The sequence below is a fragment of the Chrysemys picta genome, chromosome 11 (assembly GCF_011386835.1).
Source record: "Chrysemys picta bellii isolate R12L10 chromosome 11, ASM1138683v2, whole genome shotgun sequence".
Classification (NCBI taxonomy): Eukaryota; Metazoa; Chordata; order Testudines; family Emydidae; genus Chrysemys; species Chrysemys picta.
In genome coordinates this window covers 8381902-8401107 of record NC_088801.1, presented here as the reverse complement: position 1 = coordinate 8401107, position 19206 = coordinate 8381902, and the positions used below count along the sequence as shown (strand labels likewise).

Genomic DNA, 19206 nt, shown 5'->3' with positions numbered 1-19206 from the left:
CCATGCTAGAGAGTTAGGGGACACTGCAGTTCAGCAGTCCAGGTTGTACCCTGGGGAATGTCACAATGTGATCTCACCCCTCTTGTGAATCTGAGGTCAGGTTTGCATTCAAGCACAGCAGACCCTTTCCTCCCTTCTCTTCCTCTCCAGTCTCAGTCTTCTGACATGTGGCAGTGGTCAGCCCCCTGCTTTGCAGAGAGCATTCCCCCTTAAACATAGTCTCTGACCTCTTTGGGTTCTGTGCTGAGCTGGGGAAATTCTACACTCCAACTCTCCCCCCTACCCACCATACCATCTGCACTTCTGAGTTGAGTTCATTGTTCTTATGGATGGACCTGAAGTACAGACACAATCAGAGTTGCAAACTCTAGATTGCTCTGTGCCAGCTTCTCAGACAGTCATTCAGATAGGTGTCAAGCCTGTACTAGAAAATGACTAATCCACAATGAAGCGGAGTCCCTCCAAAAACAAACAAAAACAAAAAACAAAACAAAAAAAGATGTTACAATAAACAAAATGGGAATTCACAATTTGACACAGACATATCCCCACTCTGTCTCAGTTCCTACATAAGTTTTCATTTTCCATTTTACTTTCGTTATCTGAAAAAAATGATAAAAACCTCCCATGTCATGCTTTTTTCTGTTTTCTTGGATGGCATTTTCAGGAACTTAAACACAATATTGTGCAATTTTATTTTCATATATAGAATCAATAGCACCATGTTGGAACTTTCAAATATGCTATATTCATATAAATGCTACAGAGCACCAACCATTTAAAAAAATGGGGAAAAAAAGCCAACAAAAGTAACTCGACTGATTTTATTTCTAAAAACATCTACATTTTTCAAAAACATGATTACTTGTGAGGTGTTAATATTTATTGTTTAAAAATGTAGTAGTGGGTGTTAGTTCTCAAACTCTGTAGTACAAAACAGAACCCCAAAAGAGAAAGCTAGAGAGTGTATATCAGAACATATATAGTACTACTGTAATATTTACTTTATAGTTCCAACTTAACCCATCTCTATCTTCAATTTTTGGCTAAGCAGTTCTAAAGCTACTTCATCGCTGTCTTTTTTCCACATGCAAAATTAGCATGCAGTACTGAGAGGAAACCCTAGCTGCATCAGGAACATTTCTTTCTAATTACATGTCAATACTCAGCAACTTGAACTGATGCATGATGACAGGAAAACACATACTCAGAAAAAAGCGTGATAGAAATTCAACAGTAATATTTTGCCTCCACAGCTCTGCAACATAGCAGTTTTAAAATGCCAGAGGCTGATTCCCCCCCGCAACCCAGATCACAACATCTGAGCAATGTGGTAATTTTTCCTTGCTGGTGCAGTTTATAGGTAATACAAAAAGTAGCTGAGGAGTCACTTCATTAACACCACACTCTTTGCCACCAATTTTAAACATATTTCTCATTCTGTGTTTTATAATTATTCACTTACAGGATGTATCTGTTCAACCCTCCCACATCCAGGACACTAAAGTGAACATCCTTAGTACACTGTGAAAAAGTTTCACCTCTCACAAAAATAAATGTATCCAGCTATCTGAAATGACTCCAAATATTTGGATCAGATTCATTTTAAACACATTGTTTCAATCTAGTTCTTAGTGAACAATTGTGCATGTCACTGGAAACCCTATAAATACCTTGCACTTCTATAGCACTTTCTATCTTGAAATAAATGTAAACATGGTGCAAGAAAGAAGTCAAAGATATCTAGACCTGAAACTTGGGTTGTTGACCAAATACAGCAGTACTATCAAAATGTCAAAAAAGGGATCTCTGAGGAAAAGGAAGGGAGGCCTTATTACATTCGTTACTATTTTTAAAGTATCATTTTATCACTACCTAAGATCTTTTCTTAAATGAAGCAAATCTGAATATTATCTTGTAAACTTGAGATATAGAGCGTAACCCATGTTGTTCACTAGACAGAGTTGCCAACTCACGATATTTGGAGATTTTTTAAAATTTCTTATCATCTAGAGATTATTAGAAGCAAACTCCAAATTTTGCCCTTTTTCAACATAGCTGACATCTCCAATTACTTTCAATTGGATGGTAGTTCCAGAGAAATGGCAGCATTACTGACACCTGTAATGTTGACCTTAGCAGAATTGATTGCTGCCTCCCATTCTTACCAATGGGACCACAGGCAGGCTGACCCCATTGAAGATGGCTTCCCCACATGGTGTCAGGAGGCATACCTGCAAAGTGTAACTCCTCTGGAGTAACCTGCACGCATTTCCCTCTTCTGTGACTCATTCACGCCGGTCTCCCTTTATTCTTATCACACAGTCAGCTCCTGTTCCACCCCACCTGGCCCTCTTTCCATACAGGTCTGTCGCCTCTTACGCGCATTTAACATGCGTGAATTCAGCTTTATGCGGTCGGCAAAAAAAAAAAAAAAATTAAATACTGTTCCTGTAGAGCGGACGATTCCGCCCGCCATTACACTCAATGTAATTTTGACTATACGCGGTTTTCGTTTTACGCGCTGACCGCGGAACGTAACCCCAGTGTAAGATGAGACAGACCTGTATCTTCCTTTTTTTCCTAAGCACAGCCTGGGCATCAACTGGGGAGCAGTGAGAGTGTCCTGCTCTCAGTTCTGGTGCCCTATTGTATAGCCTCCCCTAGCATCCAGTAGAAGCAATCGCAGGAAGAGTCCTGCTCAGTACCTGCAGTCCTGGGCTGGAGCACACTTAATGTACTCTGAATTTTAGGAAAATTTAGATAACTCTACCAAGCATGTGCAAATAGCAATTTCCAGAAGCTTACGAATGCTGCCAAATTTGGATAGATTTTTCACAGTGAAAGAATGAGGCATCTCTCTGACCCAAATGTGACCCCTCCTGTCAAATTTCATGTCAAAGTACAGAGATGCTAGAACTTCTCAATGAAACAGATGTAAGAACTTAACATCAGCAAAGCAACTTTTTTCCTAACCTCGTTCTTGGAAATGGCTGGGCATTTTTGCTGAAATTTCCCATAAAAATTCAACATGAGGCAGACTTCCAACATGGAAAGTTTAGCATTAACAGTTACATTTGGCAAAGTTATAAGCAACAGAAAAAAACCTTACAATGAAAAGTATGTCAATCTTAACTACAGGCATTGCTGCCAGCTCTGCCTATAATGATTATCCTTTATTGCTCTATCCTCTATTTGGCTTCAGCTGAATATCATTCACTACTATTTCGCCAAATACTGCAGTACTGTGGGTATTCTAGTAATGCCTAGAAAGCCAACTAAGACTGGGGTTACATTGTTATAGGCCCTATACAAACACAGCAAGAGATACTCTTTATCCAAACGACCTGACAGACAGTTACAAATTCAGTAAATTACTAGGACCAAATTCTCTCTTTAGATACTCCCATATGTATCAATGGGTGATGCATGTAAACATTTTGTTTTGCGCTGTGTCAGGGTCGGGTGCAGCCTCACTGCCAAGACTATGTTCCAGCGGAGAGGGGCGGACTGCAGGGTGATCCCCCACCTCTGTGCAGCTAGGGGCCTGCGTTCCCCACTGCCATGCTGGAGCCTCCATCACAACTGCCCTTCTAATCTATTGTCTATAACAATTTCAACTCTAGTCTAACAACTGTACAGTCACGTGCTGAGTACTACTTAGCCATGGCACTCACTAAGGCCCAAAACTGTCAAAGCAATAGTTTCAATGGGGATACTCAAGTGCTAAACTTTAGGCACATATTTAAGTACTATGGCAGATCATAACCTAACTTCACACCAAAAGATGTGCTGCCCTTTAGGGTAGGTCTACACAGCAAAGAAAATCTTATGGCTGGCTATGACAGCCAATTCCAGCTCGCAGTACTGGGACTGTGGGGCTGTTTCATTGCTGTGCAGACTTCTGGACTGGGGCTGCAACCCAGGCTCTGGGACCCTGCTGGGTGGAAGGGTCCCAGGGTTCCAGCTCTAATCTGAGCCCAGAAGTCTGCACAACAATGAAACAGCCCCACAGCCTGAGCCCAACGAGCCCAAATCAGCTGGCATGGGCCACCCACAGGTTTTTCTTTACCATGCAGACATACCCTTAAAGCAGGGGTGGGCCACCTGTGGGCCGTGAGACAATTTGTTTACATGGCCCGTCCGCAGGCACGGCCACCCGCACCTCCCAGTGGCCACGGTTCACTGTTCCCAGCCAATGGGAGCTGCGGGAAGCAGTGACCAGCATATCCCTGCAGCCCGTGCCACTTCCTGCAGCTCCCACTGGCCGGGAACGGCGAACTGCGGCCACTGGGAGCTGCGGGTGGCCGTGTCTGCAGACAGTCAATGTAAACAAACTGTCTCACGGCCCGCCAGAGGATTACCCTGACAGACCGCGTGCGGCCTGCAGGCCGCAGTTTGCCCACCACTGCCTTAAAGTCTTCTGTGCTTGACATACATGGAAATATTAGTATTGCCACCTGCTCTGTGGAGCCATAGAGATGCGCTAATTGGCCTAGTAAGGAATCTATTTGTCAAAAAACATTTCCTGAATCTTATTGTCTATATTGTTACAGACATACTTGCAGACAGGTATTTTGAAATAAATTACCAAAATAATTGAAAATGACTTGATATGCAGAATTTTAAAATATTGTACACAGAATTTTTATTTTTTTGGTGCAGAATTCCCTCAAAAATAACCATTATACAAGGCACTGATGAGACCTCATCTGGAATACTGTATGTAATTCTGGTCTCCCATGGTTAAGAAAGATGAAGTCAAACTGGAACAGGTGCAGAGGAGGAATACTAGGATGATCAGAGGAATGGAAAACCTAGCTTATGAGAGGAGGCTCGAGCTTAACTTGTTTAGCCTAACTAACCAAATGAAGGCTGCGGGGATATATGATTGCTCTCTATAAACACATCAGGGATTAACACCACGAAGGGCCAGGAGTTATTTGAGTTAAATGCCAATGTTGACACAAGAATAAATGGATATAAACTGGCCCTCACCAAGTTTAGGCTTGAAATTAGATAAAGGTTTCTAACCATCAGAGGAATGAAGTTCTGAAACAGGCTTCCAAGGGGCAAAGAGGGGAGGGGGGGGGAGAGAGAACTAATTGGTTTCAAGACTGAGCTAGATAAATTAATGGAGGGAATGGTATGATGAGACTGCCTACAATGGCATGTAGCCAATCTGCCATTGGTAGTAGCAAATACGCCCAATGGCCAGTGATGGGACACAAGATGGGGAGGACTCTGAGTTACTACAGACAATTCTTTGCCAGGCATCTCGATGTTGGGGTCTTGGCGAAATGCTCAGGGTCCAACTGACCACCATATTTGGGGTTCGGAAGGAATTTTCCTCCAGATCAGATTGGCAGAGATGGGGTGGCGGAGGGGGAGGTTTCCTCTGCAGCATGGGGCATAGGTCCCTTGCCGGTTTAAACTAGAGTAAATGGTGGATTCTCTGTAACTTGAAGTCTTTAAATCATGATTTGAGGACTTTAGTAACCCAGCCAGAGGTTATGTGTCTATTACAAGAGTGGGCGGGCAAGGTTCTGTGGCTTGCAGTGTGCAGACTAGATGACCATGGTGGTCCCTTCTAGCCTTGGGAGTCTATGAGTCAGAGTATCAGGTAATAAAACCAAAGTGAAATCCTTTAGTTATCCTGCTTATCAAAGGAAAAACTAAAATCACCACTTCCTTCCCATGCCCTCCCTTTGCACTGTGTCAAGGAATAACTACATCAACCTCCCTTCATCCATCCTATCCCTAAAAACGGGTTTCTTTATGCATTGCAGTACAAAACAAAAACAGACAAATAAACAACCCACCCTCCTCATGGTCACAAGAGCTCAGACCCCAATAGGCAAAAGGAAAATGATTATGTTCAACTAGTTAGGGTAAAACAGGAAACTGTTTAGTACCCAAAACAAAGCAAGGTAACAACTATAGTCTTTCAAGGACAATGAGAAACTGGTTACAGTAACACTCACTCACAATTTTTCCAGAAGTCTAATGATAAGAATGTTACACTCAAGAGTAGAAGCAGGCAAACTGCACCTGCTGGAACAGAGGAACAAGTTAATAAAGCATAGGAAGCTGGCTAGCATATGTATTTGACCTCTTATTTTCCACTTCTGACTAGAAGAGGTTGTAAAGTGCGATACTGGCGGGGGGGGGGAAGGTATAAACAACAGTTTGTTCCAAATCTATTTAAGATATTTAAATAAATATATATATTTGACCAAGACAAAAAATAGCTAGTTTATTACTACACGAGAAAAACCTATAATTTGTTATGTTTTGAGGGGAATTTAAAGGAGTCACATCTAACATACTATGCCACACATAGCAATGCAAGCTTCATTTCTGATTAATTTAAAAAAGGAAACATTTTAGAAACTATGTTGCTAGGGAAAAACTAACCTGGGTTGGATATTAACACTATCAGCATTTTCAGATCAACACTGTTAGAAGCCGTAGGATCCTAAAGCCCAGGAGTATTTGCCAAAATTGGCAGCTTTAGCCCTAGCCTGGCATCTGTGGTATGAAGCCTTTGAAGCTAATACAACTAACTGAAAGCAGTCTGAATTGGAGAGAGAAACTGGCAAAATTAAGAAAAAGCTTTTATTATACTCGTAGCCAAGTTCAAGTTTAAATTTGGCTGGTAGTAGAATGGAAGTATTAGGAGGAGGGAGAGCAGGATGGTTGTTTATGTTCTGTTCAGAGTAGCTAAAGCCCAAGCCACATTAACTTCAAAGGATTTACATCGAGCAGATGCCATTTCTAGGGCTGAAGTGGAAGGTTTCAGTAAAGACACTAAAGGATAGATTCTCAAAGTGATACACACAAGGGTTTACCCATGAAAATTTCACTGTCATTCAAGCAAGTTAAGTGGCTAAATCCTCGTGCACGACTTTGAAAATTTAAAGTAAGTCCTAAAAGGTCAGCCCTTAGGAAACAAAGGCCTCCAATGCTGGTAAAGTCATTTTAAGCAAATTAAAATGAACACAAATTATCTCCCCCTCCCCCAACAACTTTTTTTTTTAACTCCAATTTAAAAAAAAAAAATAACCACTTTTTAAAAATAAAACCAAACATCTCCACCAGGAAAGCTAACAGGTAATAGGGTACACAACCAGTGAAAGATACCACTATTACTCAGGGTGTGGTTCTTTGGTAGCCATATAAGAGGCCAAAGGGAGAGTGTTTCCAATAGCTATGGGGTGCTGATCTCAACAGCTACACATGCTGTCATTGGTTATTCTCTTTATTATTAAATTACACTAGATCTATTTATATTGCTGGCTTTGTACACATCTAATTTAGAAGTATGCTAATTTTATGAATTGCTAAACTGCAAACATTTCTATTTGAACTGAATAAAAATAATTAACTGTACACATATTTCACACATACCAAGATTATTTTAAACTTCTTTCCTTTTTATATCTATTTGTTCTCTTGTACATTGAACTGACATTTGAAAAGACATTCATTTTGTGAACAAGTACTGAGAGAAAAACTTTTTTCTTACATTGATTACCAGGGTTTTACACAGAGAATTAATTTTTAAAACCTACAGGAGTTATTCTGTAATACTGAATGTAAATGCTTTCTTCTTATAGATTGAAATACACTCATAATATTTTAAAAGTCTCAGCAACATTAAATTAGCAGAAACAATGAGGAATGATTAATATAGTGAGAAAAGCCACAATGTTTTTTAACATGCCAACATAGACCCTCCAACAGAAACAACTAAATACACAAATGAAGATGTGGCAATGGTTTGAAAAATTCTCTTTAAAAATAAAATGTAAGATATCAAGAAAAGTCTCTTGGCCACAATGGTAATGAGCACTAATATACAAACGTGGGGAAAAAAACTAAAATCTGTGACTTAAATTGGAAGAATGGGAAAACACATATTACCATCAAAATAAAAAAAAACAGTATGCCATACCAAAGTGAACGAAATTCAAAACATGCAGAAAACTACATTTCGTATACTATGCATAGCTCTTCATTTCAGACTGTTCTGCTACTTATCGCCAAATATGTAGTCGGTGATCAGGTTTTCTTGCCCTAATACAAACAGTAAACTGGATTTAAAGAAGATCAGGTAGATTTTCAATTCTTTTAACTGTCAAAATATGAATTAGTATCCCCTTTACTAAAACTGCCATATTGAGTGGAACCATCTGAGTCACATTTTTGAGTTTTGAAATTAAAATTTCTGAATTTTCATTAGCAGACGTGGATAACCAAGAATAATCCAGAGCTGAACACAAATGACGCATCATGCAAAAATTCAACTTGCATACTTGTTCTGTTTCTTTCTTAAACTTACTTTTGTTTAATAGTTTTATTTTAGTGTGAAAGAACACTCTCTGCAAATGCCTCAGGTGTTGATGTTCAGCAAGAGAAAGACACAAATGGATGTGTCCCTTAATCACCTGGACTCAGTTACATTCAGTAGCAAGTTCAGTGTTCACTGAAGAATGAAAGAAACATGACAGTGTTGTTAAATTCTATAATTAAAAAAAAAATGAGGGTTAGAAGTGAAACCAACTAAAAGAAAAGGTATTGTAAAGAATGATCAAACACCATATGCAAGGTTAATAAGTGCTCAGAAACTAACAAGCTACAGGCTATTGTACTACCATACCCATAAATTTCTTCATAGATTCATAGAGTCTAAGGCTAGAAGAGACCATTAGATCATCTAGTCTGACCTCCTGTGTAACATGGGCCCTTATATTTCACCTGGTTACCCCTGTACTGAGTCCAATAACTGTGTATGGCTAAAACACATCTTCCAGGAAAGCATCCAAGTCTTGATTTGAAGACATCAAGAAATGGGGAACCCACCTCTTCCCAGGATAGGTTGTTCCAACGGTTAATCACCCCCTCTGTTAAAAATCCATTCTTTATTTCCCATTTGAATTTGTCTTGTTTCAGCTGCCAGCCAATGCTTCTTGTTAGGTCTTTCTCAGGTAAATTAAAGAGCCTTTTTGTATCTAATATTTTCTCCCTGTGAAGGTAAGTATACAGTAATCAAGTCACCTCTCAATCTTCTTTTTGATAAAGAGATTGAATTCTTTAAGGCATTTTCACTGTAAGGCATTTTCTCCAGCCCTTGAATAATTTTTGTCGTTCTTCTGGGTGCAAGTTATCAGGGATCAACCGATTTAAAAACGTCCTTAGTATATATTGTTTAACATCCTCCTAATGGACTAGAAAATATTTAATCATTCTGCTTCTTCTTTCCAAGTACAGAACACAAATATTTATTGAATACTTCTACTTTTTCTTCATGTCCATTAACAATTTTATCAGCTCTATTTAGTAATGGAACTATACCATTGTTAAAATTTCTTCTGTTCCGAATACTCTTAAACTCATCATCCTTAACCCTGCCAGTCCTGGATTTTTCCCTGATGCCTTTAGCTTTTATCATCAATTTTCTATAGGTCATAGCAATCAATATAAATTAGGGATGATTTATTTCCTCCTTTCCTATTTGTTATACAACAGCCCCTCGCTAAAACACGCATCTTTACAGCGCAAATTCGATTATAGCGCGGGACCGCGCATGGATCCCAAATGTAATTACCTTAATTGGAATCCATGGTAACGTGGTCCCCGCGTTAATGCGGGACCGCGCATGGATCCAAAACCCCACGTTCTAGCGGGAGTCCAGTGTATATTGCTTTTTTTATTTCTAATTGCTGCCTTCACTTTGCCACTGAACAAGAAAGGGCTTTTAGCCAAAGCTGCCCTCTGCCTTGAATTGAATTGCTTTTTGGCCATCTAACAAACTATTCTTGAACTGCCAATTTTCATTCACATTTTTCTTTAAGTTTTTTCCTCCCAATCAATGTAGTTCACAATTTTCCTCAGCTTTGGGAAATTAGCCTTTTTGAAGCAGAGAGAGTGTGTGTGTGTGAGAGAGAGAGAGAGAGAGAGATTGCAGGTTGGGACTGTTCTCTGCCCCTATTAAATGTAACCAGGTCATGATCACTGGTCCGTAAGCAACCACAAACTTCCAGTGATTACATTCATAGTTATCAGTCATCATTAGGTCCAAAATGGAGTTCTCGTGTTGGGTGCAATACCATGTGTGTTAGAAAATATTAATATATAATTTTTAGAAACTCTAATAATGTTTTACTATCTGGCTGGCTGGGACTTCTAGCATAAGCTTCTGATATGGACGTGCCCGATACAAAACAATTTTTCTTTCCACACATTACAGACATGTACATAAGGATTAACTCATCCTGTTCTCCAGTTTCATTTGATAGTCTCTAACAGAACCCACAGACACCCGCTTTGCCCCTTCTAGTTATGTTAGTTAGCACACTGATCTATACATATTCAGGATCCTGTGGGTCTGAGTTATCAGCAATTCTAAAACAGGTAATCGTATTTTTAATTTAGAGTGTCACTCCCTAAACCTCTTTACCCATTTAATCTTTCCTAAGCAAGTTATAAACAGATTTTAACACTCCTATCATGCGATACATCCCACCAGTTTTCAGTAATGCCAATCATATCAAATTTCTTATAAATGAGTTTTTCCAACTTCACTTGCTTCTTATTCTTAGCATCAGTATATAAGTTATTGAAAAATGTTTTCTCTTCATATTCTTTGCCACACTGGTTCTATTTGTTCACGCTGAGTTTGAACTACTTTTGCCTTCTTAGAACTCTTCCTCTGAGTTGCTAGCTGTCCACTCCAGCTAGGTTTCAGATATGAAGATTAGCCACATACCTGTGAGATGCAAGCCATACTCTTCATACAGCCAACCTCTCCCACTGGAATGTGGCTCAATGTTCCACAATAACAAAACCTGCAGCTTCACACCAGTTACACAACCAACTGTTTGCCTCCAGTATTTTCTTCCTTTTTTACTTCAGGCATTCATGGGGCCAGAAGGATCTCTGAGAATATGACTAGGACTTCCCTCTTCCGTTCTCTTCCAAAATCCATTAAATATCTTCTATAGTTTGTGAAGTTGCATGTGACGTCACACCATGTGTTCCAATGTGTATCATTGCCAGTGGAAATTTGCTAGATGATTTCATAATCTCACCCAATCTTGCTATCAAACTTTGTATTTTTGCTCCAGGAGGCAGCACACTAACCTGTTATCTTTGTGTCCTTTATAAATTCTGTTTCCTTTCCTTAATATGGAGTCACCAGTGACAACTATTTGTCTTCTTTGGGATGGCTGAACATCCTCTCTCTCAGTACCTGCTTGTTTCATAACAGGCAGGATGGCCACTGGACACACCTCCTCCAGCTTTCTGTTCTGTTTCTCCAGAGACAGATTCCTCTGTAGTTGACTCATTGAGCACTGTATAATGATTCAAGTCCCTTAGCCAGGTTGAATGCCTCCTGGATCTTTCTCCCTTCTTGGTCACAAATCGCCAGTTTGCTTTTTTGGTTTCTACTATCTCCAGTTCATTCATCATCAATCCTTCCCTTTGTGATACCTGTGGCAATCATTTCACAATCTGGTTGTCCAAGAAGTCTTTATTTTCTTGGATGTTACAGTGTTGAAATTTGTGCTTCCAAACAGCACACAGTTCCATGCATCAGAAGTGTCTTCTGTCCTTTGGCAGAAAGGAAAACAGCACATCCAAGACAGGTAGCAGCAGCTGTTTTCTCACCATCCATACCTGCTATGTGGCATACAGCCATATCTAAATGAAAGGAACCACACCCCCTTGTCCAAACTCCCCTGTTAGATGCACTTTTTTGACAACTGATTAGTAAATAAACCTTGATTCTTAGCATTACCCTATTGCTGACAGGGAGGAATCAATCACTCAGACTTCAGACACTGGATGTGAACAAAGATCTAAGGGCTCAAGCCAGATGCTCCTCACAGAGGCATGAAAAAAAACAGACCTGTTACTCAGCCTGTTCAGGGATCCAAAATCCCAGCCACAAAGTAACACAACCAGACAAACCGACCAAACACACAACTCACCAAGTCCATTTACTTGCAAGCACAGGATTCACATTTACAGTCCCCAAAACTCCCATTAGCCACACCTGCTCACCTAGCAACTGACTTATATACTATGTATCACTGCCTCGGCTCCCCCTCCTCATTGACAGGGAGAAATTAATCAAACTTCAAAACTGGGTCTGATCAAGGACCCAAGGGTTCCGCGCTGAGACACACACACACAAAAAACCTCACCTCTCTCAACTGTTACTGTGTAACACTTAGGACTGCTGTAACAAAACAAAAGTTGTTTACATTTATTTTGTACATCTGAAAGCAGCTTGTGTATATGAAGTTGAACTATTTGCCCTCTACAAGTTAGTCATTTCCCTATTTTTGTGTATATTGTATATAGCAACATCAAAAAGAAAGAACATTCTAAAAGCAGGAAAGTCACTGTAAACTCAACAATTGGAAGGGGAATTCAGGAGCAGGAGTAGTACCCAAAATTGTTCCTCAAATTTAATTTTTATTAAGCTAATTGATTTCAAGTTGACTGTGTCCTTTTAAACCGTTGGTGGTCCTCTTGACTCTTGAAATATGTACAAGTTCTAGTTAGCTCCAAACTTCACACATAATAAGCTATTGTCCACAGAACTCAATACTGACAATCCAAAAAGGAGTAATAAATATAAATAATTCTTAATAAAGGCAACAAATCACTCACAAATTAAAGCTCAGGGAACTCAGAAGTAGCAAATCAAACATTTGTCAAAAATAGAAATGTATCTAATTTATAGCCTTTTTTGAAATAGCATATTGACTAATTAGAAGTTTAAACTTCCATCCAATTACTGCAGACTTGTCAGAATATACACCTCTACCTCGATATAACGCTGTCCTCGAGAGCCAAAAAAATCTTACCGCGTTATAGGTGAAACCGTGTCATATTGAACTTGCTTTGACCACCAGAGTGTGCAGCCCCGCCCGCCCGGAGCACCACTTTACTGCGTTATATCTGAATTTGTGTTCTATCGAGTTGCGTTATATCGAGGAAGCGGTGTACTGAGTCAATATTCCATGGCCAAATTTTAGTGTTGGTACATTTTGAGGTCTGACTCTTCCTGGCCATTTGAACAGTGCGGTAGTGGTTTTACTCTTAGGTCCGGCCTGTTTTAATCTGGCCCTCGAGCTCCCGGCAGGGAGCAGGATCCGGGGCTTGTCCCGCTCCAGCAGTCCAGCTGGGCAACATTATTCCTTTTTCAGGAATACATGCTCTCTGGAATCCATGGTTTAGATGACCTACCAATGTAATAAGTCTCACATAAAATTGCTTTACTATACATTGCAAACCAGAACATTAACAGTGAACACCTTTCCGTACTGTATTATCCTTATAAGACACTATTAATAAAAAACACTTTGTTAATTTTTCCTCCCTAATTTTTAACATATATTACATTGATAACCTAATAACTATTTCTCTTAAACAAAACTGATTAATCTGAATAAAATTACTACTAATGTAATTAATTTATTTAGATAATACTGACAGCAAGAAGGCACTTGATGATGTTCCCGTGAGTGATCTTAAACAAAAACCTGTGTCCAAGTGTGAATTTACATGAGGCAGTGAGAAAGCAGTTTTGGAAATATAGGACACAAATGGCCATGGCTGTTTCTACACCTCCCAAATCAAAAGTCTTCTGACAACAACATCCCTTGACCACTCTGTCAAAAAGGTCCCAGAAGGAGACTGCATTTAAGAAGAGGCCCACTTGTTTAAGAATGTGAGGAAACTAGGGATGTAAAAGGGGTTAACCGGTAAGCATTAGGCTCACCGATTAAGCAACCTTACCCGTTAAACCCGACGGCCCCATGCCCCAGCTGGGACGAGACAGACCCCTGCCCCAGCAGGACCCCAGGCCATCCCGGTGGGACCCCAGGCCGGGCCTACCTTGGTTAATGGTTAACCGGTTAAACAACGTAATTTTAATCATTTAACCGGTTTACTTTTTTAAACAGATATTTACATCCCTATAGGAAACTGCAGAGTCCACCTCAGGAATGGCCATTCAGAATTCCTGCAAGCCTGTGCACAGTCTATAGAATTTATGGGCATGTCATAACTATAAAGGGAAGGGTAACAGCCCTCCTATGTACAACACTATAAAATCCCTCCTGGCCAGAGACTCCAAAATCCTTTTACCTATAAAGGGTTAAGAAGCTCAGGTAACCCGACTGACATCTGACCCAAAGGACCAATAAGGGGACAAGATATTTTCAAATCTTGGTGGGGGGGAGGCTTTTGTTTATGCTCTTTGTTTTGGGGGTTGTTCGCTCTTGGGACTGAGAGGGACCAGACATCAATCCAGGCTCTCCAAATCTTTCTGAACAAGTCTCTCATATTTCAAACTTGTAAGTAAACAGCCAGACAAGGCGTGTTAGTTTTTATCTTTGTTTTCTCAACTTGTAAATGTACCTTTTGCTAGAGTGTTTATCTCTGTTTGCTGTAACTTTGAACCTAAGGCTAGAGGGGATTCCTCTGGGCTCTTTAAGTTTGATTACCATGTAAAGTTATTTTCCATCCTGATTTTACAGAGATGATTTTTACCTTTTTCTTTAATTAAAAGCCTTCTTTTTAAGAACCTGATTGATTTTTTCCTTGTTTTTAGATCCAAGGGGGTTGGATCTTGATCCACCAGGAGTTGGTGGGAGAAAGGAGGGAGATGGTTAATTTCTGCTTGTTTTAAGATCCAAGGGGTTTGGATCTGTATTCACCAGGGAATTGGTGAAAAGTCTCTCAAGGCTACCCAGGGAAGGGAATTAGCATTTTGGAAGTGGTGGCAGCGGACCAGATCTAAGCTGGTAGTTAAGCTTAGAAGTTTTCATGCAGGCCCCCACATTTGTACCCTAAAGTTCATAGTGGGGAAGCAGCCTTGACAGGGCACTTACAGCAAGGCTAAACAGGAGCACCATGCCTGCTGTTTCAGTCAACTTAGTGAGAGGAAGATACGCAGGTAACACCTTTTCTGCAGATGCCTGATGAAGGAAAAATTGAAATACTGTTTATTACTCATTTTCCAACTCTTTACTCACTAAGGTCATCTTGAATGTTTGAACATGAGATACCACACATGTCCTCCTATCAGGGTAACCCTTTCTGGGATCAAACAGCTGGGAACAGGAATGGGAAGATCCTCATGGTATGAACCTTACTCTTTCACTCAAGGCGCTCTCTAACCTGAAAAAGTTAAGCCCAGATCAGGAGGAAAAAGGAGTACCAACAAATGCAGACAACTGAAGAGAGGCTTCAGATAAGACTTTTAGTATTTGATTTTCAGAGATGCTGAGCCCTCGTAACTCCAAATGAAGTCAATTGGAACTGCAAATATTCAGCTCTGCAGACTATAAACTCTCTGGGGCAGCTACCATGCCTTTTGATGGTCTGTACAGCACCTAGCACATTTGGGGCACTACAGAAATATAAACAAAATAAATAGAGAAGGGAGCAAGGAAACTGTGGATCTTCAGAATAGGCCAACATTCCATCTATCTTCTGTATTGCTTTATCCTATGCTCAGCCATTGTATAAATTTACTGCAATATTCCTCTGGGAATTGCATTTATAAAATACACTTTGAACAGGAAGGTGTAGCTATAGAGTGGCAGTAGCCATGCCATAAGCTAGTTTAACACTATAAGCCTGATTTTCAACCCTCATCTTGAAATTTCACATACTAAATTTTAACCCAGGTTTTCTTTTTTTAACCTGGGAAGTTTGGATAAAAAAAATGAGAAAAGGAGAACAAGTAGTTTGTACATGTACCTGAAGTAGTCCTCCCCCTCCCTTTTTTTTCCCTCCTTTTTTTGGGTGGGGATGAGTGTTTGCCTAGAAACTCCAAATTTACTTCTTGGCTTTGCTGAGAAGATCCTTTTGATATTTTGACAGAGGTGAACAGTGGGAAAATTATGAAAATTATAGAGATACGCTTTTTGATACAAGTTCCATACTAAGGTAGAGAGGAAAGGTATTAGCTACATCAGTGGTTCTCAACCAGATATATGTATACCCAAGAGATGTTCCAGGGGGTACTCAACTCATCTAGATCAGTGTTAGTCAATCTGGGGGTTGCAGCTCCCAGGAGGGTCACAGCATGGGTTTAGGAGGACATAAAGTGCAGGGCCAGCATTAGGGGGTGGCAAGCAGGGCAACTGCCCAAGGTTCCTACGCCAGAGGGGGCCCTGCAAAGCTAAATTACATGCTACAACCCCGATACCTAGGGCTCAGGCTTCAGACAAGGCTCACAAATTAAAAACAAGCTGAAGTATCACACTGAAATGTAAGTTTATATTCCAATCGATTTATTTTATAATTATATAGTAAAAATTGAGAAAGTAAGCAATTTTTTTAGTATTAGTGTGCTGTGACACTTTTATGTCCAATTTTATAAAGTAGTTTTTAAGTGTGGTGAAACTTGGGATACACAAGACAAATCAGACCACTGAGCTAAATGTCATTACTGCAGGGATATAGATAGAAAGCACAGGAAGGCTGGGGGAGGGGCTGAGGAAGTGTTTACTCTCTCCAAGCCTAGCCCAGGCAACAAGGAGGAACTGGAACCAGTTTGCTGTACTGCTTAAAAGAAACTAAGTTATTCAACTCTTGCTTGTCTAACACTTCTCTTGTGTTTCTTGAAGTCTGGAGATGATGAGGGGGCAATACAAGATTAGGGAGGGTGATGGTTTGGGGGAGTGAGATGTCAAGGGGCTCTTAAGTGAGGAGGGGAGTGGGTTTTGGAAGTGTGTATCAGCAAAGCCCTTCTTTGATAGGCTTCATGGTACAGTCCTTGTGAGTTCCAGCAGACGTCTCAGGTGGTAAGCAGGGGTTTTATCATGACTGGCAGCCCCTTGGTCCTGCTCCCCCAGGTTTATAGCTTTGGCACAAGGCAGGAACCTTTTGTCTCTCTGGGTCCCCACCCCTCCTTCTAAATGGAAAAGTACCAAATTTAACATGCATTTCATTATCAGGTGAGATGGTTACATGTCAGTGTAAGACCCCTAGTCTCCATTCTTCCTGGGTTGGCCCACACATACACAGGAAGACTTGCATGTAAATAAACCATTTACAACCAATTGCCCTAGTCAATGGAAGCCATCAAGATTCTAAACCACCATTAATGGCCCACACTTTGCATAATTACAATAGGACCTCAGAGTTATACTTCATATTTCTAGCTTCAGATACAAGAATGATACATGCGCACAAATAGGAGGAATATATTCAGTAGGTTATAACCTTTGTTATGATACCTTACAAGAGACCCTTTGTATAAAGCATATTCCAGTTACATCATATTCACGCTCATATGCATCTTTACATAAAGCATATGGAGTGCAAGGCCACATTCGCTGGGTATGTCTACACAGCAACGAAAAACCCATGACTGGCCCATGCCAGCCGACTTGGCTGCAGGACTGTTTCATTACTGTGTAGACTTCCAATCTCAGGCTGGAGCCCAAGCTCTGGAACTCTCCCACCTCACGGGGCGTTAGAGGAAGTCTACACAGCAATGAAATAGGCCCACAGGCCAGTCATAGGTTTTTCTTTGCTGTGTAAACATATCCTCAGAACAGGACTCCACTTTAGCAACTTATCTACCACAGGGGGCATGGAAGGAGGGAGAGACAGAAAAAAAGATGGACAGAAGAGCCAGCAATGCTAAAATTAACATTGGACAATATGTATGCACTCCATAGCAGCAAATTCCTACAGGAGAATTTCATTCTAAAGATTAATTAAATAAAAGATTACAAACTCTCAAGACAGTTGTAAGCAATTAAAATATTCACTGTTAGTTACCAGCATAAGCACGGCTTTTTTCCCAACCTATAATTACATACAGTCTTTTTTATAATTAGAGTAGAAGATATATGAGGCTTATTAAAACCATGCAACTTCTCTGAGAGGCTTTTCACAAAATCCATGGATTTTGAAAATTACAAAGAAGGTATAAATAATGCACTTCGGTGTGTTGGAAACCCAAGTACAATCTTCATATTATAGGAAGACTTACAGATATGAAAGTGCTCCATAAGACTGACTGAAAATTGTACTTGCAAGATATTACACTGAAAAAGAAATTGTCTCCCCATTAAAACCTGCAACTTTGCTACAATTTAGACAAGCAATAGACATTTACAGTGCTGACAGTTACAGTATTACTTCACAAAAGATGCAGTTATTCTACTGCTACAATAGATTAAATTAAGAATTTTCCCCAGACCCATTACGATATTCTTTGAGATGTAGTGCTCAGATCTATTCCATTGTAGGCATGTGTGCTTGCCACATGCACCGGTGCCGGAAGTTTTCCCCTCAGTAGTATCCATACGGGACTGGCTCTGGCGCCCTCTGAAGTGGCATGCGTATGCCACGGTATAAGGGATGCTGACGGCTGCCCCCCACCCTAGGTTTCTTCTTGTCGGAAACGCCAACAGTGGGGAAGGAGGGCGGGTCATGGAATGGACATGATCAACACACCTCAAAGAACACCAGTTATGAAAAAGGTAGCTGTCTTTTCTTCGAGTGCTTGCTCATATCCATTCCATTGTAGGTGACTCCCAAGCAGTGCCATCGGAGGCGGATAGGAGTTCATGTATGTGTTGACTACAACACAGCTCTGCCAAATCCAGCGTCATCTCTGGCTTGCTGGGTGATGGTGTCATGCGTCGTGAACGTGTGTATTGAAAACCATATTTTAATGACGTAGGTTCTAGCCCATGAAAGCTTATGCCCAAATAAATTTGTTAGTCTCTAAGGTGCCACAATGACTCCTTGTTGTTTTTGCTGATACAGGCTAACACGGCTACCACTCTGAAACCTGAAAACCACATCGCGGCCCTGCAGATGCCCTGGATAGGGACGTTTGCTAGGAAGGCCGCCAAGGACATTTGAGCCACAAGTACGCTCCCCCTTGCCTGTTGACACAGAACATTGAGGCCATATTGTCCATCAACGCCTGTACTACTCGACTGGAGAAGTGTGTCAGAAAGACCGGACATGCCAGGCGGATGGTCCTGAGCTCTCTGACGTTTTTATGCAGTGCAAGTTCCTCTGGAGACCATGTCCCAAGTCCGCAGCATACCAAGATGTGCTCCCCAACCGAGGTCTGAGGCATCAGATATCAGGGAGACTGTGGGTCGTGGACTCTCCAACGGTACTCTTTCCAGCACTCACTTTGGGTCA

The 19206-nt window shown here is 40.7% G+C and overlaps 1 protein-coding gene across 13 annotated transcripts in view; it reads right to left on the bottom strand.

Moving 5' to 3' along the window:
• The window catches only part of PTPN4 (protein tyrosine phosphatase non-receptor type 4), a 227045-nt gene that overhangs the window by 184445 nt on the left and 23394 nt on the right, over nt 1-19206 (bottom strand). The window contains exons 2-3 of one of the 13 annotated variants that reach the window (XM_065560477.1): nt 8866-9028; nt 8345-8525 (exon numbers count right to left, since the gene is read on the bottom strand). The exons of 8 other annotated variants lie outside the window; for them this stretch is intronic. The gene's annotated coding sequence lies outside the window, so the exon portion shown is untranslated. Of the gene's footprint in view, nt 1-5988; nt 6055-7957; nt 8030-8344; nt 8770-8865; nt 9029-19206 lie in introns of those variants that run through there. 4 more of the 13 variants (XM_065560479.1, XM_065560485.1, XM_065560478.1 and 1 more) reach the window with 4 other exon arrangements.